The following is a 24469-nucleotide window of genomic DNA, read 5'->3' as shown; positions in this document are numbered from 1 at the left end:
TAAATTGAAATCTTAACACCTTCCCTTCCTGTGGAACGTATTGGCCAGGTGTTGCATATCATTTTGCTTCTCTGCATACAACCCAATGTCATTCGCATGAAACTAACTTTGGAGCTGTTGCTCTAATATCCTGCCCGCCTGTTTGTATGGGAGAATGAACCAATGCTGAATTATTGCAGCCCCTTTTCCATCCTTACTACGTCTTTATGTGTACCTTTGTACTTTGGTCCTAGGATATTTCAGCTTTCTAATCACTTTTCATCGCTATGCATTCAATGCAAACAGCATTTTCTAAGTAAATGTGCTTAAAAGCTGTACATAGTCATCGCCGAAGCATTTTTGTTCAAGAATTTCCACAAACATATGCAGGTAGCCTTATATTATGCTCCAGTAATGTCCAAAAAAGCCGTTTTAAAGGTCTTTTTTGATTTTCTTGCCAGTGGCGCTGGTATAATGAGGATAATGGTAGTGATGATGATTTAGTGGGAGCCCATTGAAAACGGCGTGGTGACGAATAGTTGCGAAGTTTGCTTGTGTTAATCAGTTATGTTACCTATGTTTTTCATTCTATCATTTTTGTGTATTGGTTCTTAACCTTCTTGCTCTTTTCGGAAAACTTCTCTATCTTGTCCTGCCAGCTATCCTGTAATGAATCCGGTCGTATCAATCAGCTTCTTGTTCCTTTTTCAACAATACTCTAAACCTCTGTTGCTTATATCGACTGCTGACCGCTTTATTCGTCCGTCCACTAGAGACGCTTCTGGATGGTACACGTTACCTGCAGGTCTCACTGGGTGAAGCCCTTCGCATTCCACTAGGATGTGCTCAGTGGTCGCCGGATTTCGCTGCACCATACACATGCTTTATCTAGGTCTTAATATTCGCTTTGGTATCCTTTTTTTCTTTAGGAAGCTGGTTGGAGCCTCAAATAGCAAGGCACTTCCTTTCGTGTTACCGTACAGATTTTTCTTTATAATTTTTCTTCTCATTCTCAAAACTCTACAGGGTCATTTTTGTTTCTATTTCCATCGAATTCGGTGCCTCTGTTTATCTCTCTCTCTCTTTATCCAATGTTTATGGTTGTCTATTTACACTTTCAATTCCCTTGTACTTGGTTGGCAACTTTCATGAACTTTTACTTCATTCTGTGACCATGCTTTTAAGGGAGAGATACTTATGCACTTTAGCCGCAATTTGTTTGATCGAGGTTCCTTAGTCTTCAAAATGAATTTTTCTCTTCGCTTCTCTGTCTTCAAACAAAGACCAATCTGTCAAATATCCATGTTAAGCGCAGAGTGGCATTTGGCAACTGTATCGCTTCTACTATTACCCCTTTCCAGATTCCATGCACCATCTCATATATATTGTGGGCTCCAAGTGCTCTTAGGTTTCTTTTTTGCTGCATTGCACTTGTCTTTCACTTACAGATTACCTTGGTGGGTACTGCAGGAAATCTTTTGCTTCGTTTCTGTATACGCACAGGCTTTTATACTGCTAGAATATTGGTACAGCTTGCTGTTGAATTGACACTGCGTAATTATTCTTGGCTTCATTAAAGATCATAATTCCCGATTTCTCTGTGCTTAATTAAAGTCTATATTTGTTGCAACGTTGCCATACATATTCCCAAGTGCATCAATTTCTTGCATTGTCCGCAAGTAGTACTATGTCGTGAACATGCATCAGTCTGGGGATCTTCACCTGTACCAAATTGGCATTAGGCATGTATCACAAATCATACCCTCATTCACTGTTTTCCAGTCGCGTTTCTATGGCCTTAAAATAAGACGTAAAAAGGAATCGTATGAGAGGGTGGATGGATGGCTGGATGGCTGGATGTATGGCTGGCTGGATGGATGGATGGATGGATGGATGGATGGATGGATGGATGGATGGATGGATGGATGGATGGATGGATGGATGGATGGATGGATGGATGGATGGATAGATGGATGGATGGATGGGTGGATGGATGGATGGATGGATGGATGGATGGATGGATGGATGGATGGATGGATGGATGGATGGATGGATGGATAGATGGATGGATGGATGGGTGGATGGATGGATGGATGGATGGATGGATGGATGGATGGATGGATGGATGGATGGATGGATGGATGGATGAGGCTTAACAATATAAATCGGGTGGTGGCTTGCGCCACCTAGCCGTGACAAGAAATATGTTTTATGCGAAGCGTATTACTAGAGCTCAGCCCTGCTCCTCAGGCGCGTCGGTGTCGCCTTCAATACCACGTGACACCATGACGTCACGACAGAGGAGAAACAGGGCTCCTACTCGCGCCGTCGCTCACGGCGTCGCCCCCCGCATCGGACGCGGTGAGCGTCGAGCAACACAGCGTTCGGCGCGACAAGGAAATGTGCGCCTGAGCAAGCGCCGCACGCCTGAGCCGACGCCGACGACACCGACTTTTCTGCGACACGAGCTCCTTAACGCTGTCGCGTTAAAATAAAGGCTAGTTTGCTTCGCATCCTGGGCTTAACCTTAGCTAAGCCACAGCCCTTTTTTTTACTTTGTGGATGGTAGAATTTGTGGGATCTCCCATGTGCTGTTAGGATAAAAGAAAGACGACACTGTAGTGCAGACTATCGCATGGGTATTTATTGCACCTTTCATACATTAATGCCTTCTAGCCGAATTACTATCCTCAGAGCATGTTGATGGGCGCGCGACAAATGTCGCAAGTCCAACTAACCGTGACTGGATATCGAGCGCGTATGTTAGCCCCATGCTCGACACCAGTGCCTGGTACAGTCATGCGAACGGTGGCGTCGAAAGATCGTGTTCGTCTATTCCGGTGTCCTGCTCCAAGGCCTTGCCAGGTGGTCTCGCAGTGGCATGGATTGGCGCACGCGCGGAACGTCCATGCCACGTGCCAAATCCGCGCCAAAAAAGAAGAGTTTACTCCCTGTCGCGCCCGACTAACCCCGCCATTCGGCTCCGTTATCGCAGCAGCACTTCCGCCATCTTTCGTAATATACTCAAGTAAACTCTTGCTTGGGCTAGTTGGTTCATGCTGTAAGTAGTAAGGGCAAGGCGCAGAATACCAGGACTCAAGAAGAAGAACACAAACGACAGGACCGGCACCGGTCCTGAAAATTTGTATTCTTCTTCTTGAGTCCTGGTATTCTGCGCCTTGCCCTTACTACTTCGTAATATACTGAACCACTCCGACCGCCACGGGCACTTATCTACGGAGAGAATCCTGATTACAGGAGATGCGAGAGCCATGCGGGGAAAACATCACCAGGAGATGAGCGAGAGTCGAGCATCCCCACATATTGTCATGTGGTAGTGACGTTAAAGAACACAGTAGCAGAACTGTGAAAGACAAAACTAGCTTTTATTGGGCGAAACTGCGCCAACAAAACAGGGTACACTTAAAGCACAACGATAGCGGCGAACACAGTCGGCGAACGTCGAAAATCTGATCTGTGGGTCAAGCGCGTCGGCTTTTATACAGCAGTCGTCGAATTTTCCAGACTAATTGTTCGGACCCGCGTGCCTTCTACAGAGTTGAAATCCGATAACACAGGGTTCGGCGACAATAGACAGCCGGATAGAAGCATCGATAACTTTCCAGAAACTTCGGATACATGCAGGCGCATCCCGCGCTGTGCGATTACATTTGTTAGGCGGCGAAACATGGTCGCCCGATAAAGATAAGTACACGCGTCAATACCCCCCTCTTAAAAAGCATCGTCCCGATGCTACAAATAAAACAGAGCGAAACACAAAAGGACACTTATTAAACATAAGTAACAAAACAACGAAAAGAAACAAAGTCCAAAGGTCAGTTACGCGAAGTCCCAAAGTTCGTTATCGCTGGTAGTACGGCTTGAGTCGCACAACGTGGCCTATTTCAGGTCGTGAGCGGCGCCGCAGTGATAGCGAAATGCCGTCTGGCACGACCTCATAGTCCAGTGCCCCAACACGTCGGATGATCTTGTACGGTCCGAATTAGTGACGCTAAAGCTTCCCACTCAGTCCTTGTCGGCGTATAGGGGTGCAAACCCAAACACGGTCACCGGGCTGGTACTCGACGAAGCGTCGTCGGAGGTTGTAGTGTCGGCTGTCGGTACGCTGCTGGTTCTTGATCCGTAGGCGGGCGAGTTGTCGGGCTTCTTCGGCGCGCTGGAGAAAGGTCGCGACGTCAAGATTGTCTTCGTCCGTGACGTGTGGCAACATGGCGTCGAGCGTCGTCGTCGGGTTCCTGCCGTAAACCAGCTTAAACGGCGTGATCTGGGTTGTTTCTTGCACCGCCGTGTTGTAAGCGAAGGTTACATACGGCAGGACTGCGTCCCACGTCTTGTGCTCAACGTCGACGTACATTGCTAGCATGTCGGCTAGGGTCTTGTTCAGGCGCTCCGGGAGAGCATTCGTCTGCGGCTGATAGGCAGTTGTCCTCCTGTGACTTGTATGGCTGTATTGCAGAATTGCTTGGGTGAGCTCTGCTGTAAACGCTGTTCCTCTGTCGGTGAAGAGGACTTCTGGGGCACCATGTCGCAGAAGAATGTTCTCGACGAAATTTTCGCCACTTCGGCTGCCCTTCGGTAGAGCTTTAGCTTCAGCAAAGGGGGTGAGATAGTCCGTCGCCACGACAATCCACTTATTTCCTGATGGTGACGCCGGAAACGGTCCCAACAAATCCATCCCGATCTGCTGAAATGGTCGGTAAGGAAGTTTGATCTGCTGTAGTAATCCTGCTGGCCTTGTCGGTGGTGTCTTGCGTCGCTGACAGCCTCGACATGTCTTCAGGTAACGAGCGACGTCGGCGGTCAGACCCGGCCAGTAATACCTTTCCTGTATCTTCGACAGCGTTCGGGAGAATCCGAGGTGCCCAGCGGTTGGATCATCATGTAGAGCGTACAATATTTCTGGACGCAGCGCTGACGGAACAACAAGAAGGAAGCTGGCGCGGACTGGTGAGAAGTTCTTCTTTACGAGCAGGTTGTTTTGTAATGTGAACAAAGATAATCCGCGCTTAAATGCCCTAGGTACTACGTTGGTGTTCCCTTCCACATACTCGACGAGGCCTTTTAGCTCCGGATCTGCGCGTTGCTGTTTAGTGAAGTCGCTTATTATTCCGAGGAAGGCGTCATCATCCTCGTCGTCTTCCGGCGGAGGATCGATGGGGGCGCGTGATAGGGAGTCGGCGTCTGAGTGTTTTCGTAAGGACTTGTAGATCACCGTGACGTCATATTCTTGCAGTCTGAGGCTCCACCTCGCCAGCCGTCCTGAAGGGTACTTTAAGTTAGCTAGCCAACACAACGCGTGATGGTCGCTGACGACTTTGAATGGTCTGCCATATAGGTATGGGCGGAATTTCGCTGTAGCCCAAATGATCGTGAGGCATTCCTTTTCAGTGGTAGAATAATTGCCTTCCACTTTAGACAGCGACCGGCTAGCACAATATATCACCCGTTCATGTCCGTCTTTCTTCTGGACTAGTGTGGCACCGAGGCCTAGGCTACTGGCGTCGGTGTGGATTTCGGTATCGGCGTCTTCGTCGAAATGTGGAAGTACCGGTGGTGATGGCATGCGTCGTTTTAGTTCTTCAAATGCGTCGGCCTGCGCCATTTGCCATTTGAACTCGACATCAGATTTGGTTAGATGCGTTAGTGGCTCAGCGATGCGTGAAAAGTCCTTGACAAAGCGCTTGTAGTAGGCACACATGCCAAGGAATCTACGCACTGCCTTCTTGTCGATGGGCTGCGGGAACTTGGTGGTGGCAGCTGTTTTCTGCGGGTCGGGGCGTACTCCGGATTTGCTCATGACGTGGCCTAGGAACAGAAGCTCGTCGTAAGCGAAGCGGCACTTTTCTGGCTTCAGAGTGAGCCCTGATGATTTGATGGCCTCTAGTACTGTTGCAAGCCGCCTAAGGTGATCGTCAAAATTTCCGGCGAAGACGACGACGTCATCCAAGCAACTGAGACAGGTCTGCCACTTCAATCCTGCTAAAACCGTGCCCATGACGCGCTAGAACGTTGCAGGCGCCAAGCACAGTCCGAATGGCATGACCTTGAACTCGTAGAGGCCGTCTGGGGTGATGAAGACGGTCTTTGCGCGATCTCTTTCGTCGACTTCTATTTGCCAGTAGCCAGACTTGAGATCCATCTACGAGAAGTATTTAGCGTTGCAGAGCCGATCCAATGCGTCGTCTATTCGTGGGAGGGGGTATACGTCCTTCTTCGTGATCTTGTTCAGACGACGGTAATCGACGCAGAAACGCAGGGTTCCGTCCTTTTTCTTTACCGGGACCACAGGGGATGCCCACGGGCTTTTCGATGGCTGGATGATGTCGTCGCGGAGCATTTCGGCGACTTGTTGCCTAATAGCTTCACGTTCTCACGTCGAAACTCGGTAAGGGCTCTGGCGGAGTGGTTGAACGCACTCTCCGGTTATTATGCCATGCTTTGCAACTGGTGTTTCTCGAATCTTTGATGAAGTCGGAAAGCAGGCCTTGTATCGTCGGAGAAGACTTCTGAGCTCTTGCTGCTTGCTTATGGGGAGACTTGGATTTACATCGAAGTCTGGTTCGGGGTCTATGGACGGCGGGGTAGATGCGGCAGAATCTGTGAGGACTAAGTCATTGCTCGTTTCAACAATTTCCTCGATGTACGCGATTGTCGTGCCCTTGGTGATGTGCTTGAACTCTTGGCTGAAGTTGGTTAGCACCACTTCCGTTTTCCCTCCGTGGAGTCGAGCGATCCCTCTTGCGACGCAAATTCCACGGCCTACCAGTAGACGTTGGTCACCCTCGATGACGCCTTCTACGTCGGCAGGTGTTTTTGTGCCGACGGAAATGACAATACTGGAGTGAGGCGGGATGCTGACTTGACTTTCGAGCGAGCTTAAGGCATGATGACTACGAGAGCTCTCCGGCGGTATCGCTTGATCTTCGGACAGGGTTATCGACTTGGACTTCAGGTCGATGACTGCGCTGAGTTGGTTTAGGAAGTCCATGCCGAGAATGACGTCGCGTGAACACTGTTGGAGGATAACGAACGTGGCAGGGTAAGTCCGGTCATGAACGGTAATTCTTGCCGTGCAGATTCCAGTCGGCGTAATCAGGTGTCCTCCAGCGGTCCGAATTTTAGGGCCTTCGCATGCAGTCTTAACCTTCTTCAACTGGGCGGCGATGTGTCCACTCATGATGGAGTAATGAGCCCCTGTGTCCACTTAGGCGGTAACTGCATGGCCGTGCAGAAGCACGTCAAGGTCGGTGGTTTTTTGTCTTGCGTTACAGTTAGGGCGTGGCGTCGGATCATGGCTATGTCGCGTTGACCTGTGGCTGGTATGGGACGTCATCAGGTCGTCTTTCGTCGTCGTATTCTTTGCTTTCACACTTCGTCAGGACGGCGGCGTGTCGGTATGTCGTCGAGGTAGTTTCTTCGGCGTCTTCGGCGTCTTCGTTGGCGGCGGAGGATCTTCGTCAGTTCGACGAACAGCAACCGCACCTCCATCGGTTGATGCTTTTAATTTTCCGGATGTGGACTCATGGATCGGCCCCGGGCTGGGCCAGTCTATGCTCGGCGCTGCGGCGACAGGTAGCGGCCTGGTGATGGTGAACGCGACGGTCGGCGAGAGCTCCACTGAGTAGCGGCAACGTAGTCGGCGATATCGCGAGGGCGTTCACCTTGGTGCGGGCTTGGAGCGTTGACGGCGAAACCTCGCAGTCCCATCTCCCGCTATGGGCATCGTCGGTAGACGTGGCTGGCTTCGCCGCAGTGGTAGCAGAGCAGGCGGTGGCCGGGGGTGCGCCAAATGTTCGTCTTCCTCGCGTAGGTGCGCTGGGCGACGGGTGGTCGTGCTGGCGGCGGCGGCAGCGGACGACGGAATTGCGGCGTGACAGGGCCCTGGCGCGGTCGCGGCGGGGGCCCTTGACGGCGTGCGACGGCCGCGTAGGTCATCGCTTCTGGCTGGGGCTGCGGTAATTCAGGTTGCACCTCAGGAGCTCCCAGCGATCGCTGAGCCTCATCTTTCGCGATGTCAGCAATCGAGGCTACTTGAGGTTGCGACGAATTCAAGACCTTGCGGAGTTCTCTGCGCACAATGGCCCTTATGGTCTCTTGGAGATCAACGGAGCCCAGCGCTTGGATGGCACACTGAGGCGTGAGCACTTGGCGGTTATATTGCCTAGTGCGCATTTCTAACGTTTTATGCGAAGCATGTTAACGTAGGTTTCGGGCCTTCGCGTGACGCCCGGCGGTGGCCACCATTGACCCTGAAGTGGGTTCACGTGACATGACGTCACGTGATGACGTCACACAGGCTGCAGATGGGGCCTCATATCGCGCCGTCGGTCGCCTCCCGGCGGTGGCCACTATTGAACTTCAAGTGACCTTCAAGTAGGTCACGTGACATGCCGTCACGTGATGACGTCACACCGGCTGCAGATGGGGCCTCATATCGCGCCGTCGCTCGCCTCCCGGCGGTGGCCACCATTCACCCTGAAGTGAGATCACATGATGTGACGTCACGTGATGACGTCACACCGGCTGCAGATGGGGCCTCATATCGCGCCGTCAGACGTCGCCCGGCGGAGGCCTCCACGCTTCGGTTCGCGCCGTCGCACGCGACGCGGCGGCGGCGCCACCATCGCTGCATCACGTGATATGTGACGTCACGCCAGGGATGAAGCGCCGTGCGCCCGCCGTCGCGTCGGTCTCTGTACCCGCAACCGCGGCAGCGTCTTTGCGCCGGGCGTGTATGCGGTCAAGATGCCTCCAAACGCTAAGGATACGCTAAGGTTAAGCCCAGTGGATGCGAAGCATCCACTGGGCTTAACTTAGATAAGTCTCGAATTTTTCTGTATCATTGTAGCCTCTGTCAGGAACTCGGCTACGGTCTTCGGTGGGGTTCGGATTAGTCCGGCGAAAAGTTCTTGCTTTACGCCTCGCATCAAGAAACGCACTTCTTTCTCTTCGGACATTTCCTGGTCGGCGTGCCGGTAAAGACGGGTCATCTCTTCTGTGAAGATAGCGATGGTCTCATTAGGTAGTTGGCCTCGGGTTTCCAGCAGAACTTCGGCCCTTTCCTTTCGGACAACACTCCTGAACATCCTCAGGACGTTACTGCGGAACAGGTCCCATGTTGCTAGGGGGACTCCCGGTTCTCAAACCAAGTCCTCGCGGCATCTTCCAAGGAGAAGTACACGTGTCGTAGCTTATCTTCAGAGGCCCAGTTATTGAAGGCCGAGATTCTTTCGAAGGTTTAGAGCCAGGTTTCAGGAATCTGCGACGTAGCTCCACGGAAGGTAGGGGCTCTCTGGGTCATTGAAGTACGATGGTTGAGACTAGGGTAGCCATTGTGGTTGTCGTGGCCACAATCTTCTTGATCTTCTCAGGTAGAAGTCCGTGCTCCAGGGGCAGCTGTTGTAGACGACCGCTTACTCGATGGTCCGTGACTACAATGGTGCTCTCTTTACGGTCCGGGCTCGGATCACGGCTTGTCGGGGGCGTCTGGTATACGGACCAAAAGCACCTCCACCAGATGTCACGTGGTAGTGACGTTAAAGAACACAGTAGCAGTACTGTGAAAGACAAAACTAGCTTTTATTGCGCGAACCTGTGCCCACAAAACAGGGTACACTTAAAGCACAACGGTAGTGGCGAACACAGTCGGCGAACGTCGAAAATCTTATCTGTAGGTCAAGCGCGTCGGCTTTTATACTTCAGTCGTCGAATGTTCCAGACTAATCGTTTGGACCCGCGTGCCTTCCACAGAGTTCTACACTATTCGCGTCACGCGATGAAATCCGATAACACAGGGTTCGGCGACAATAGACAGCCGGATAGAAGCATCGATAACTTTCCAGAAACTTCGGATACATGCAGGCGCATCCCGCGCTGTGCGATTACGTTTGTTAGGCGGCGAAACGTGGTCGCCCGATAAAGATAAGTACACGCGTCAATATTTCGCTCTTTCCTTGATTTTAGCCACCATTCATATAACCTGCGTTGGGTATTTCTACCGACTTGAAGTATAATTTTCCTCCATGGTTCCTAAACCCCGATGGTTTGAAAAAAATCAGCCCCATTGCTTTGAAGTGTATATCGACGCTACTGATAAGAAATTATAAATTCTTTAGCCTTTTCCTTCTCCTCTCCACAAAACAGCATAATGGGTTTCCCCCTTGGCACTTTAATCGGTGCGTCTTAGTTTGCAATACTCCCGTTCTGCTTTCAAAGAACAAATAGCTTTCCATAGAATTAGTGTGAACATTACCTTTGGCAGTATTCTGCATCAAAGTCGAGTGCATTCACAGTGATGATTTTGTCTGTATCCCTTCCTTCGCCGGACCCCTCGCTGTTTCTTTAACCTTCTTTTTAACCGATGATTCTCAATTTACCGCAACTTGTCAAAATAGTTTTTAGACAATTTACTACTTTGCTTCCACCATTTTTTGTCAAAATTCCTCATGTACAAGTAGCTGTAAACTTTCCTAGCCCACCGCAGTCCCCCCTTTTCTCAATTGCGCTTTGCAGCTTCCCTGCGCTCGAATGACGTTCATGCCATGTGACCATGTACCGCCTGACTTTTTGTGATTCCTTGTGCTCTCAAAGCAAAGCTACTTACTCCACGTTGCTTAATTTCCAACCTTTGTCGCACTCTGATCTGATGCACAGAAATGCATTGCCGAAAGTTAGACCCATCATCCCTTCCTAATCCCGCTCACCAATTCGTACCTATCGTAGTTCTACAGTGCCATACTTTACAAAACGGCTGAATCCCACCTACTTTTATTCTTTACATATTTTGCATGTTCTGTTATGCACTCAAGCCTACTATTTATCCATAGGCCATGATATTTTACCGATCCCCTACCTCCAGAGTAACCTCCTGTATTGTTAACTTGCCACCCTGAGTATCATTAATAATCAAGAGTGCCGATTTTTATTACTAAACTTCAAACCTAATCTATCTCCCCTCTTTACCGCAGATGTCCATAATTCTATGCAAATCTTCGTTGTTGTCAGCCATTGCCAGTCAATTAAATAATCTACGTATACCGGTCTTGGTAATGATCTTCAATCTATTCTGCTTAGAGGAAAAAAGAATGGTTGAAGCCAAATGCACTGCTCTAATTTGGTTTCTAATCCTTATAGCTACAACATGAACGACAAAGGCAGTTTTCATAAAAAACGCGCAAGACACGAAGACGAAAGGAACACATGCAACAGGACGCGCGCTGAGCCCTGTCACATGTGTTCTTTTCGTTTTCGTCTTTAGCGCATTTTTAGGAAAACTGCCAAGAGAACCAACTCGCCCAAAGCCAAGGCATTGTTGCATCAAGAAAGGTGACAGAGTTTCCCCTCCTTTAGCCTCCACTGGATCTCTATAGGCTCAGATGCCATTTCCTCCTCATTTCATAAGCACCTTCTTACTTTTATTGAGATTTTTACAATATTGGCTACTCCATCTTTCACATCTAGTACGCACTTTATGTCCCACGAGTGCTCTTTCATTGCATTGTCATAGGCTTCGTTTATATCCATAAATGCCACCCATAGGGGCCTGTGTTCCTTTCCTGCTTTTTTGTAGAAGAATCTATACACTACGTCGAGGACAACCGATTGCCCTCTAACCACCTTTGTTTCCAGAAAAGATATTGCAGGCTCCCCAGCATCACCTCGCCCGCAACGCATGCCTGCAGTCTGTCCTTTATAGTCTGCTAGACTGCCCTTTAAGCCACTGAAGACGCTGTCATGGAATGCTAGTTGTCAACGTCGGCTTCGTCACGCTTTCGCTTACACGCGCCCAGCAGTGTTGCCGGACTTCGCCTCGCATCTTCGCGTGGGGCTCGAGCTCTTTGCGAACCTTATTTCTGTATCAACTCTCCTAATAAGGTTAATTCTCCTTTGTCTTCACAAATCGAGTTTTTACCGTCCATTATTGTGTTGCCCACTACCTCTCTTAACGTTTCCTAACATTTCGGGCCCATAGACTTTATTTCTATAATTGGAACGCCATCATGGCGTGTGGCCTTGTTACTAAGAACGCTCTTTTCTGCGCTTTCACACTCTTGTTGTTGGAGTGAAGCCAGTTCGTTACTAGCCTATCCTCGTCATATGAAGTACATTAAACGTTTCTTTCTTCTTCAAATTGTTTTGTCATCATTCTCTCAGAATGACTGTCATTTGTCGGGGTGCTTGTCATTGATGGATGCCTGTCGTTGAGAATGCCTGCCATCAGGATGCCAGGAATTTTTCAGTCAGGATGGATGGATGAATGTTATGAGTGTCCTTTTAGGGACGGGGTGGTGGGTTGCACCACCAGCCTCTTGCTATTATACTGCTTAATGTCCTACCTAGGTTGAAAAATTAAGAAAATAAAGGGAAAAGAGGAGAAGATGAACTCACACAATAAATTTTCTGATCCCCTATTGTGAACTTTGCTTTGATACGTTTCCGTGTTTTGTCGTTTCCCTACTTTTCTTTCACCAAGTTTCCCATCATCTCTTTTCTCTATTGGGGACATGTTTATTTTTCTCCGGCTCTCGCTGAAACCAACGACTATAAGGAGGCCTGTGATGCCTAAATCGACCACTTAGGATGAGGTTCAGCTAGGTTCACATGAGGTTCACATGAGGTTCAGCGGCGCGACCTGGTGGCGCGCCACTGAACCTTATGTGAGGCTAACTGACAGGTACTGCGCATGTGCCTTCTTATATTATTCGTTGGCTTGACGTTGCTACACACGCACTGCGAGGAAGTTCCCGGCACACGAGCTTGAACAGCGTGGCACCACAAGGCACTGATATGCTCTTGGCGCACGCTCGCAAAAATTCGTTGCATTTTCTCTCCGCTCCACATATCTGTAAGGGCGCCCTCATACGTCTTCCTTTGCAATAAGCAGGTGGCATGGTCGCAGCCTTTGCGGGAGAGGAGAGAGGAAAGTTTTATTGTACAATGTAGTCTGGTGTACAGAATTGTTTCTTCTCAATAATAGTAGACGTTTTTTGCATAGTCACACGCAAGCTGATGCGGACGCGTAGTCTAGCGCGTACTAGGTGTCGGCGCCTAACTGTTACGGAAACCAGCAAAAAGGGTACTACAAAGAAAGAACACGAAATTGTGCAGTTGGAAGGTGGAAGGGGATATTGAAGAGTTTATTCATTTGGTCCCGTGTATTAAACGACGAGTAGGCAGGCCACGTGCGCGTCATTAAGCTTCTGGTGAAAGCCGCGTCACATTTTTAGTAGCTGTTCGAGGCCTGCTGCAGCAACGGGCAGAGAGTTCGCCATGTAATAGCTAGTACAATTGGCGAGCAGCATTGTCAATCATTTTGTCGCTGGAAATGTAATGCGGTCGACTAATGTCGTCGTGCGAAGTCTGACTAATGGAATAATGTGGGATCCAGTGATGGACGGCAATTTACGCTTTTTTGGTAACAGTCGACCGGCGGCCAAACTGCAATCTGTTGCACCGGCAAGTGAGGCTGTCGAGAGTGCACCAAATGCATGTTATCTGTGTGACCGGTATGATGCTCCCCCCGATAACACGGAACTTGTAAGCATCGTCAGCAACCTCTCTTAAGAAATCCCCCATGATATCGCTATCCGACAGGCATTCCGTGCATGTGTATCCTGACACTTGGGCCTTCGGAAGTGAAGTGGACTCCGTATTTTTTGTGATCATGATGGTTTCATGCTTTCGGCAAAACAGTTAGTTGGTCTCATGTCAACTATTCTAATGGCTTTCTAACTGCACCAACAAGGTTTCAGTCTACTATAAAAATAGAATATTGGAATGTTGTGTAGCTTTCTCTAAGTTGTTGAAAATAAAATTTAAATCAGTATATTCAGGAATTCTACAGTTTTAAAATTTATTGGAATAAAGTTCAGAAAGGTATGGAATTCAGGAATAATTTTGATTACTCAGGGCGCCTAACCGGGCACCCAATGCACCATTCAGGGGCGCTCTCGCATTTTACCCCTTATAAATTTGACCGCCGCGGACGGTACTCAAAACGAGTGACCCCATGTTTCGCAGCACTATGCTGTAGCCACTGAACCGCCACGGGGAATAGCGATTGTATCTTATCATTCATTGACAGCTCGCCAGTCTGTCTCCGTTAAATTCTCCTGACTTGGTCGGCAAGACGTATGGGCATGAAAGAGCCGCTAAGTAAAAAGAAATGCAGCGGTCTGAAACGTCTTTGCAGATTGGTGGCTAGCAATTCCACCAAAGCTGTTAAAAATGTTGCATGTTTGTTTTAGGATGACTAGCTGAGATTATGGACCGGGTGGACAGCTGCAGTGATCAGCCACTCGCATGAAATAGTGCTCTCGTTTGTTTCGTTGCCACCTCTACTTCACATTTTACAACATTTTACGCCAGTGCGCAATTGAGGTGCTCTGGGCTTTTTATTTATCAGCCGTCGGTAGTTACGCTGTGTCATCAATGAGCAACGTATATGCTTGTGGATATGGGGTTACTGTCATAGTTTAGAGAAGGTTCGCATTTTGGTGGCGGAGAAAAGCGAGCGGAGTACAATAGACAAAAAAGGAAGACGTCAGAGCGAAGAGTGACCGAATATATATCATGCGCTGCCACACTAAAATTTCAATACTTGTCTGAGATTTCGCAATGAGCCTGAATGCTGTACCTATTTTTCTCAGCGTCACAATTGCCTCACCAAGCGGTGCTGTCGCTCTAAGATTTGTTCGGCACACTATGCCTGTCCCAGCAGCTCATGTTACTTCATCGACGAGCGAGGGCCAAGAGCGAGCACCTTGCTAAGATTTAGTTGTTTTCTAATTGTGCTTGGCGCTTTTCAACACACGCATATTAAAGCGGAGGCAGTGAATCAGTGTAGTCGCCTGATGCCTTTATAGTATGCGAAGTGTTGTTCAGGCAGGTTGTTCTCTGACCTGGTTTAGTAAAAATACAATAAATTAGTGACTGGTGGTGAAGTGGAACATTAGGACACAATCGCACTCATAGTTCACTCGTTTCAGAGACAGCCAGCTCTTTTGAAACTTGGCGCGTACCTGCCGTGTAACTTTCTCGTCTGGTTCTCTCGTGACAGCTTGAGGTTTGAGGCTTCGCTTTGGAATGTCATGTGTTGAATATCAGCTTTCCTTATGCAATACTTTCATCGTGCAGTGAACGTTGCGTAGAAACTGCAGTGAAACTTTGCAACTTAGTACCACCTTTATCGTCGACGCAGCTTGGTCACGCTTTAACATTTATTTACCGGAGTAAAAATGTCATCATCGCTTTAAAATAGCCGAAATTGCGCAGACGTTTTACGGGGGGTTGCGTGACACCCAGCTTCAGTTCAGGTTTCGCTCGCTTGCTTACGGCCCTTAGCAATTTATTCATAAGCGACCATTCCTCAAACGTAATTGCGCGTCGGCTGCCACGTTATAAAATCATGCCATTGCCGTCGTATGGCTGTCTTCAAGGAAGTCGTCGTCGTCTTGCTGCAGTCGGCACATACACGTGCACTCGCGTCACACACACGACTGGTTGATTTACGCAAATACATGTACGTTCGTCCACCTGGTAAATCTTCGCAGAACCCCAAACAATGCTGGATAGCCAACTACATGCACATTGTTTTGTGTAGCATCGATTCCTGCTCAGCGTGGGTTCTGCGTACTTTTTTTACCATTCTGGGACGATTGCAAAGAAAGGAGAAATATGTTTTCGATAACACTCTCAATTATATGTGCTCGTTCCCATTGGAGCAACTGATTATAAATCAAGTTCGCATCTGCCTGCCTTTAAGATGTCACATATTTGCAAAATCGGAGATTGGCACCTGTGTTTCTCTGTTCGTAGCGATTATTACACGTCCTTGAGCAAGTTATAAAGGCGAGGGTATCGACGTTAACGTTACCGGCAAGGACATAAAGCGACATGTGTTTTCGGTATCGACCCACTAAAATATTATCAGTGGTTGCTTGAAAAATAAGAGGATGAAGTAGATGCCGCATGCCGTTGGTTTGAAGAGACGGCCTGAATGAAAATAATTGGAGCAGTGAACGCATTGAAGAGGACAATGAGAGGGGGCACGACGCCCAAGATGTGTAGATCACAAATGCAGTAGACATCATGGCGTGAATATTCAGCGTAGCAATCAGGCCGCCCAAATAATCCGTATAGAGGACACAGGAACGTCAAGTGGCGGCAAATATGAATTCGCAACAGCAGCGAAGGGAAAAGGGATAGTGAACACTCACCGCAAGAGCTTGCGCTAACGGAAGTGGCACTACTAAATTTTGCAGAGGTCTGGCGTAATTGCTCATCTTCTGGTGCCTTTCTTCTGTTGTAAAAAATGTAGCCGTATAAAGAATAATTTTAGTGCAACAAGTTCTCCAGGTTTTATTACAGGCTCTTCTGAGTGCCAGACGAACATCTATTTATACGCTGGCGAGAACGCCTCATATTTAAGTAATAAAACCACATTTATTTGCGGATAAAGCGCACTAGAATATAATAACTATCTGGCAAAACATTCACCGACGATTACGATACTCCCAAATGCGTAATGTGAGCGTAGCTCCATAGGTGTATTCATTTCACTATATGCCGAGTAGAAAAATGAGAGACATGAAGTGTACGTAAAGTCCATCGGCAGAGAAAGCACTTCAGCAATTGTGTCCAAGTCATTGTTCAGTGAACTGGCTAACCTTATTACGCAGTAGGATTGTATTATTACGTTGTAGTTATAGTCAAGAACGACACTGTATAAACTGTGATACACGTTTTACTCCTTGTTGGGCGAACTAGTGCCCACACAAAGTACTGCACAATTCGCGTCGCGCACACAGTCAGATTGCAGACGCTATGACGCCACCGAGTAATCATGGGCGGCACTTTCCTCATCACTTTCACTCACTTGCTTTCCGCCTCACTTTTTAGCCGCACGCTCCTCCTCCGCTTTCTCCATGGTTGTGTTGCGCCGTCCTCCTCCACTTTCCTGCCCGCGCTGTCTTTGCTATCGCCGTCGCTTCATTTCCAGCTGCCATCGGCGTTCGCTTTCATTCCTCGTGGCATTCGTTAGCTCGGTTATGGCGACGCCGCCGAGGGACGCCGACGCTCGCCGCCGGAACGGGCGCTTAAAGGCCCAACCACACGCAGTCCGGGATACGCGTCTCGCTACGCGTACACGTAAGCGTATGCGTCTGCGTGCGCGTACGCGGGTGATGAAGGGAAGGGCGTCCAGCCACACGATACGCGCACACATGCGCGCTTCGCTGCGCGTAGCACAGGGCTGACAGACCAGTGGCCCAGCGATGGCGGAAACGGTCGTCTTTGGCTTTAAGAAAAGTTTATCTTTAATTTCATTATGGCTAGCCATTTTTATTTAATTTATCAATGTTAGAGCTAGTACATTGTTTTTAAGTTGAGAAATGCACGCTGTCCGTATCTATACATCCTTAAGGCAAGAAAAGCTACATCAATTATCAACATCACGCGCGATAGCGTCTGCTTGCTCACAACTGCAGCTGACATCTGCGCGTGACCACGCACGACGTTCTTGCTTAGCCGCTTGCTTCGCCGGCATCAGCGTTCTCTCCCCGCAATGTACCACATGAGAAAGAAGCTTTTGCTGCTGCTGCTCTTGCAAAGGCGGTGGGAGCGCAGAAAGCGTCTGCGGCCTCTGCGGCGACGTTGATGGGTCCGGCCAGTCTTTCAACTGCGTAAAGAAGAAGGACTTTACGGCTGTGAGTAACTTCTTTCCTTTCGATGATCTACAGTGGTAGAACTAGGAGCCAGTGTTTGCACATGGAGACTTCTCTTCGTTAGGACAGCAACTGCGTATCAGCGTTCTTAAGTGCGCGCATAAGTGAAAGCGTTAAAGTAGTAATGCGGGGATCGTTCTCGCAGCGCGCGAACGCCCAATTCGCAGAACAGCATCGCGTCGTCGGTGCAAGGCTCGTCCAGGTTGACAGCACCGATGGAAACGATAGCGTGACGTACGCGAACAGGGGGAACGACAAGAGCAGGGTGTAGTTCGGAAAGCGCGAAAGCATAGGCGAAGATCGGGCTGATTAGCCGCCGGAAGCAAACAGATAGTACATTGTATACGTGGTGACGACACCTCACGACATTTTAACCGCTGTCTGTCTAACCCCTGTATGCCGTACCACATACGGTCATTAACTGTTCAGCTTCAGAGGGGAAGAAGCGCTTGATTCTATGTAACAGACTATCTGTAATACTAATTTGGAGCTCCCTTCATTATTAACAGTAGAGCATACTGTTTACACAGAGCTTGTGTAGCACCCTCTTTTCTTGCACAAAATTTGTACGGATTAAGTTTTGTAATACATTTTCTGCTATTCGATATTTTATTTGACATCCAGATTATTTTTTTCTTCATTTGATTCGATTCAAAATCTACTTTTCGGTATTAGCACACCCCTACAAGAAGCTAAGGACTGCTAGTTATATTTTTGCCATTAGTATAGCACATAGATTCAAGAACACCTTTTTACACGTGTTGGTTGTCTTATACAAAGCTTGTGGACGAGATACGATTTCCTATATTTTCTATCTCTCAGAAGTGTGACTGTAGAATATGAAGTGTAATGTAATGAAATTATGACCTGGGGGCAGGTTAAAATTCTGTGCAACTAATTTCGGAAGTTTCTTGGCAGTGGCCGCACGACTTTAATATACCGTTGACTGGCTCTCCTATTTTGCCAAACCACTGTTTGTATTCAAGCACATAAACAAAGCAGGGGGTAAAATAATGATGGCTAGTGGCTATACGTGTGTGTCAGTGAAGAGTGTACAGCTCCTGATACCTGCGCGTTTATGTGGGCAGGGCATCATCTTGCTGCCAGGCAATAATGCACCATCTTTTATAGATGCAACGGATACGTCAGCATGACCACGGATTTTTCTACAAGTTCTTTCGCAAGGTGCCGCCGCTCTTGGACAAGCTATTGAGCTTTTTAGCAGAGGACCTCACATGACAGCACCACATTCGAGAAAGCCCTGGAGCCTGGAGGACTTGCTGTAGCATTGAGGTTGGTAATGGACAGTTGCCCCTAGAGTAATAATGTCAGATTGGAGGAATACAGAACACCGTTTCTTTGCCATTTAATGTTTCATTTATTTTATTTTATTTACACATTACTGCCCGCCGCCTTTTGGAAGCCAAATCAGGAAGGAGTCACAAAACATTGAAGCAAAACAAAAGAAAGAAGGAAACGACTGACAATGAGTGTGCATAAAAATAATAATACATAATAATAATAATATATTATTAATCATCTTTATTTCTCTCTTTCCACAGAATACAGAATTATACACAACTAACTATTTATTACCTCATAAACAAATAAAACAAAATGGGACACGAAATGCTGATACAAAACGAGAAATAGTAATGATGGTACTGACAATGCGCATGAAAAGAAATACAAGAAAAAAATGATCGCATGATCACAGAGACTGAAAGTTTCCATTTACTGCATCACCAGTGTAACAGTTACGGCTAGCTCTAAAAAAAACTGCCATCGACAGGCATCGCACAAAAGCTACCTCAGTGTTTTGACCTTGCGCTACCTGTAAAACATGCACTGAGGTATGCTTGCACATGTAGTGTTAAACAGAGGTGGTAGCTAACGTACACAAATGAATTTTGATCGTATGTCACCCGAAAAGGGCCCCCACAGCCATGTAGATCATTGTCAAGAAAAATCATGTCATCTTAATTAGTATTCAAACAATTGAGACATGCGTACAAATTTTTTTTCAACTTGCATTCAAGCTACTTGGCATCCCGGTAAGACATAAAAGACGTTGCCTTGGCGCACTGTGTGGGGATTGAGGTGGCTAGACTCTGCAGTGCTGTGTAAACCATATAGTGGTGATCGTGCCTGCAAAGTATTAAACAACTGCAGAACAGCACGACAGCCGCAGAAATTTTTTACGTTTTTTTTCAGCTTAAGAAATTTTTTAAAGTTCACATGCTGTTCACGGCTCCCGTCAGGTAGCCCTGCTTCCTGCCAGAGAAGCAGGGTCATACGTATAAATGTCTCATTTACACACTGCCTTCAATGTCACTGATTACGTACAGAGACTTTGGCCAAACATGCAATGCAAAACATGCAAAACCAACTCTGGAACTGAGCCATGGAATACAAAGAAAAAAAATGCATGGTATGTGGCTTGTGGATGATAGCTGTGGGAGAGGAAGAGGTTGTCTATGTTGGCAGTGAACCTCGCCTCCTGGCTATGTGGTGGCAAGACTTTTCCCTTTCTGCTACCTTTTCTAATAATAATAAAACAATTTGAAAAATGCTTGCCCTGCTAGAATGCCCCGACAGGCTTTACAACTTGCAGCAGATAACCGAAATTTTCAATGGGGTCTGGTTGAAGGTTCATTACATTTCTTTTTATTTACAGGCATGTACAGGAATCTCTACATGCATGCACAAACTCTACATGCACAGGTGGTAAACTCAAAAAGGTTCATTGCTGCAAGACAGGCTGAATGAGTAAACGCAGATGAAAGCGATAAACATCTGTCTTGCAACAACAAAGCTTTAGTTGCAAGTCAGTGCTTCATTATCGTAGGTGTGTTGCTAAAACATGTTCACACATATCTACAGCAGCAATGGCCAGCCAACCAGACTCACAGATATCAACTTTATGAAATTCTTGAATACCCTACAAAAATATGGATACAACACAATGTAAAATGAACAAAAAAGAAGAGCTCAGAGGCTTTGACATGACAACAACAGACAAGGAAACGTATATAAAGCATAAAGGAAAATAACTGTCATTTTAATTGTAATGTCAACATCACAAGGAGAAGGGAAATGAAAGTGGACGAAATATAACTTGCCACTGGTGGGAGCTAAAACCAAACCAATTGAGCTGGAGGCTATTCCACCATAAATTTCATAGTATGTTTATGTGTACTAGATGAGGCTCTTGGAGTGTTCTTGCACGAGTAGCACTGGCTAACACTACCAGGGTGAGATATGGTACATGCACATACAAGCCCAAGAGAGTTTGCAGAGGGATAGCCATTGCTGCAGCACCACTGGTAAAGCAATGCAAGCATAATTCAAAGGTTGTGGGTTCGTCTCCCATTAGTGGGAAGCTACCTTTTCATATATTTTCATCTTCCTCCTTATTTTTCCATTTCGATATAAAGTAATTAAATTCATCCATGATTTCCTTTTGTTTCATTGTCTCTTGGCTTTATTATACAAAAAGCATACATAAAAAACATTAATCTTTGAATTACTCTCCTACTTGCATCAATTGAATTTATAAGTTGAGATGGATATCCTCACTGACCTCTCTAATGTGTTTGAGCAGAGAGGCGGCAAAAAGTCGAAGTCATCCTGTGGTTTGCATCTTTTGATTGCACTTGAAACATTGCCTAATTCCTCCAATATTAACTTACTCTAATTTTCTTTTTCCTTTTCCTCCCCCTTGACTTTGCTTGAGAAGCTATGCTTCCTAACGTATCCAGCCTACGACTGCCTGCTGAAGCCAGCGATGCTTCTGACTGCGGACTGCTGTGGTGTGTCTCAGAATCCTCAGGAACCAAAACTTCTTGAAACATCGGTGATTCAAGAGATTCCAAAATGTCCTGAGACTCCACAGACTCATGCGACGCCGAAGACAGAGTCGATGCTGGCGCTTGTGACTCTTCACTTGACGGTGATGACGGTGAACTGGCACATTTTTTGTTAAGATGTCTGCAGCACTTCCCTCCTCACTCGATGGGGGCACTGGTGGAAGGCTGGCGGACATCCTGCACGTGAGCGTAATAAGGTTTGCACATATTGTCAATGTGTAAATAATTTGCCAGTCTGGATGCAAAAATATATGAAGGCTCAAATCCGTCCACATTTGTTTTAGTGTGTGATTATATTAGAGTACACTGAAGCTCTGAATCAGTTTTGTAGAGACAAAAGTGGATTGCCTCGACAACCACAATGAACAGTTTCTGCATGCGCGTAAGTGTAGCTTTCGTATCTTTTTCTGTTTTTGCTTGTGATGCATTTAAGCAGTTCTTACGAGATCTGCATGCCTAAAGCCTAGTGATTACTTCGACTCAAAACAGTGCCTGATATTTGGAATGTTTCAGTTTTGAAATAATTAGCAGGAAGCATTCTACTACGTTTACTCAGTAACACCAATTAATAAATTTCATTTTGAAAGACCTATGCTTGCACTTTCTAAACATAGAGTAGTAGTACTGTTAGGTCTTGTTAGCATAAGGCTCTCTCCTGTTCTAGTTTTTCTACTTCAAACGTTCTTGGCTTGTAACTTTGTTTTCCTTTCACTTGTTTGTAAACTTCATCTCATTCTAAACTGTTTTTCTTAACTGAATGTACGTCTAAACAAAGTGTGAAGCTTTGTACGTAGTATTCAGTGCATTTGTTGTGTGTATTTAGGAAGTTACATCTAATAATGTTTGTCTTCTTGCCATCTGCCTTGTAAAGGGTGCTTTGGCCCAGTAAAGCTGATCTTAGCTAGCAAACCCTTCCAGAAGGTTTCTTACAGCAAAGCTTTTTTTGGCTCTTCTCTGGACTTTCCTACCGCTGCTCCTACTGTCTTGCCAAATAGCTCGCCTCATACTGATATTAATGTCGTCGTTGAACCATTGTCATCCCAGCTGACTACTGGCTACTGTGTTGCACGAGTGACCAGTACTGTACGTAATGCAAATACCAATTAATATAATGTAACTAGATCGTGGTTTTGGCATGTAAAATTTCAATAATCATTTTTTGCACAGTGCGAATGTGTTAAACTGGATCATCTAGTCCTTCCTTGGAAATTTTCCTAAGCAGGAACAGCGTTCTTCACAAACATCGTGAAAGCTTCGCTTAAACCAGTAACCACAGCACCTGGGATCTGCAGAATAACCGCAGGCTGATAATTAGGTAAGGACACTGCTGAGCAGACACAAAAAAATTATCAATTAAACAGCTGACAATGTCTTCAGTAGTATGGCGCATTTATTCCTACAGCATGATGACACTGAATGAATCCCTAAGCAAGCTAGGTAATATTTGAGGGTCTCTGATGAAGCACCGATTTGCACACTATTGGGAAGCAACAAAATGCAAAATTAGAACTGTGGATTGAAGTGCCCAAGTTACACGTGAATATAGCAACATTCAATACTCAGTTAAATACTGGCCATTGACTTGCACGCTGCCTTCTAGGATCAGTGAACAGAACAAAAAAAAAACTACTTGCATGTTGTGTGTTTTGTTTTTGTGTGTGCATCATGCAAGCCCTTTTCTTTTTATTCATCCTGCTAATTTATATGTCATATTCTCTGTACTCCTGTCTTATGCTTCATTGTTAGGTTTTTAAGTGCTATTTTACTTGTTACTTTGTACCTGTATTTCTGCTTTCTCTGCTCCCCACTGCAAAGCCAAACTGGCTTTGTGGGTACCCAAATAAATAAATATACAAAGCTGTTCTTGTACTGCTTGTATGTCCCCTTATCGGATCACATTTAACGAAATATGCGATAATCGGAGCGGCGATGCAGTACAAATATTTTATTGCCAATTAGACAAAGCTGATTATAATGCATACTGTGCGCCTACTTGCTTGTCTAAGCACAATTGTGAGTTGATTCCCATAAGTGCGGTGCATTGCCGGCTATAATACAAACATACGGCATCGCCGGTCAACGTGGTAAAGGGAGAAGCACTAAAATCCCGTGTTTCATTTTTAACACGCCGGCTAAGATGGAAACTTCAAGATCACTTACGGTCTACACTCCATTGTGTAGCGCAGAAACATTATCTGGTCGAAAAACAGCCAGATGACGTCGTCGTGAACGTCGACTGGCACGGCGCGGCGCTTTTCTTTCTGAAACGTCTTCCCAGGCGCCGAAATTTATTCCCCAGGGACGTCCATCAGTCCTGCAGCGCTGTGATAACGTCATCTGCACAGATGAAACGCGTTTTCGACATCTGCGAGTCTGCTGATGAGAGAGCCAGCTTATACCAGTGCCACACAGCTTAGCTTTCGATGGCGATCGAGCGCGATCAAATTTCTCGATCACGATCGGTTCTACGCAGATTGCGCGGTACAGGCAATCATGATCATCAAATCCGACCCCGATCGGGCTCGATCGCGATTGAAACTGCTCCGCTATGACGCCCGTATAAAATTCGGAGCACTCACCTGTTCGGCAGCGTTGGGCATGATGATCCACGACTACCTCGTCAAGTGCTTGTTCTAGTGGCGCTTGTGTTTCGCCTGCTACCAAAGCGCAGGTCGAGCCTCAACGCAGGCGATCAGCGCTTCGTTGTTGATCGCCTCCATAGCCTCTGTGCTCTATCGACACGAAACCAGCGGCGACTCCCGCCGTCTCCATAGCGTCTCCGCACGATTCTGAAACGTAAACAACCTTTCCGAACCGCCGGAAGTGTACATGCGGCTCACGTGACGTCAGTGCACAAGCTGCCACTTCCGTCGCGTA

At 47.0% G+C, this 24469-nt stretch overlaps 1 long non-coding RNA gene across 1 annotated transcript; it reads right to left on the bottom strand.

Annotated features, from left to right (window-relative positions):
• Positions 1–19250: 19250 nt before the first annotated feature.
• LOC135907511 (uncharacterized) lies at positions 19251–24469 on the bottom strand. The gene is made up of 3 exons (XR_010566031.2): positions 24172–24469; positions 23753–23929; positions 19251–21769 (listed from the first exon to the last, which is right to left on the bottom strand). It is a non-coding gene; the product is annotated as an uncharacterized lncRNA (long non-coding RNA).

Source organism: Dermacentor albipictus, chromosome 6 (genome assembly GCF_038994185.2).
Source record: "Dermacentor albipictus isolate Rhodes 1998 colony chromosome 6, USDA_Dalb.pri_finalv2, whole genome shotgun sequence".
Lineage (NCBI taxonomy): Eukaryota > Metazoa > Arthropoda > Arachnida > Ixodida > Ixodidae > Dermacentor > Dermacentor albipictus.
This window is presented reverse-complemented; position numbering and strand designations above follow the sequence as displayed.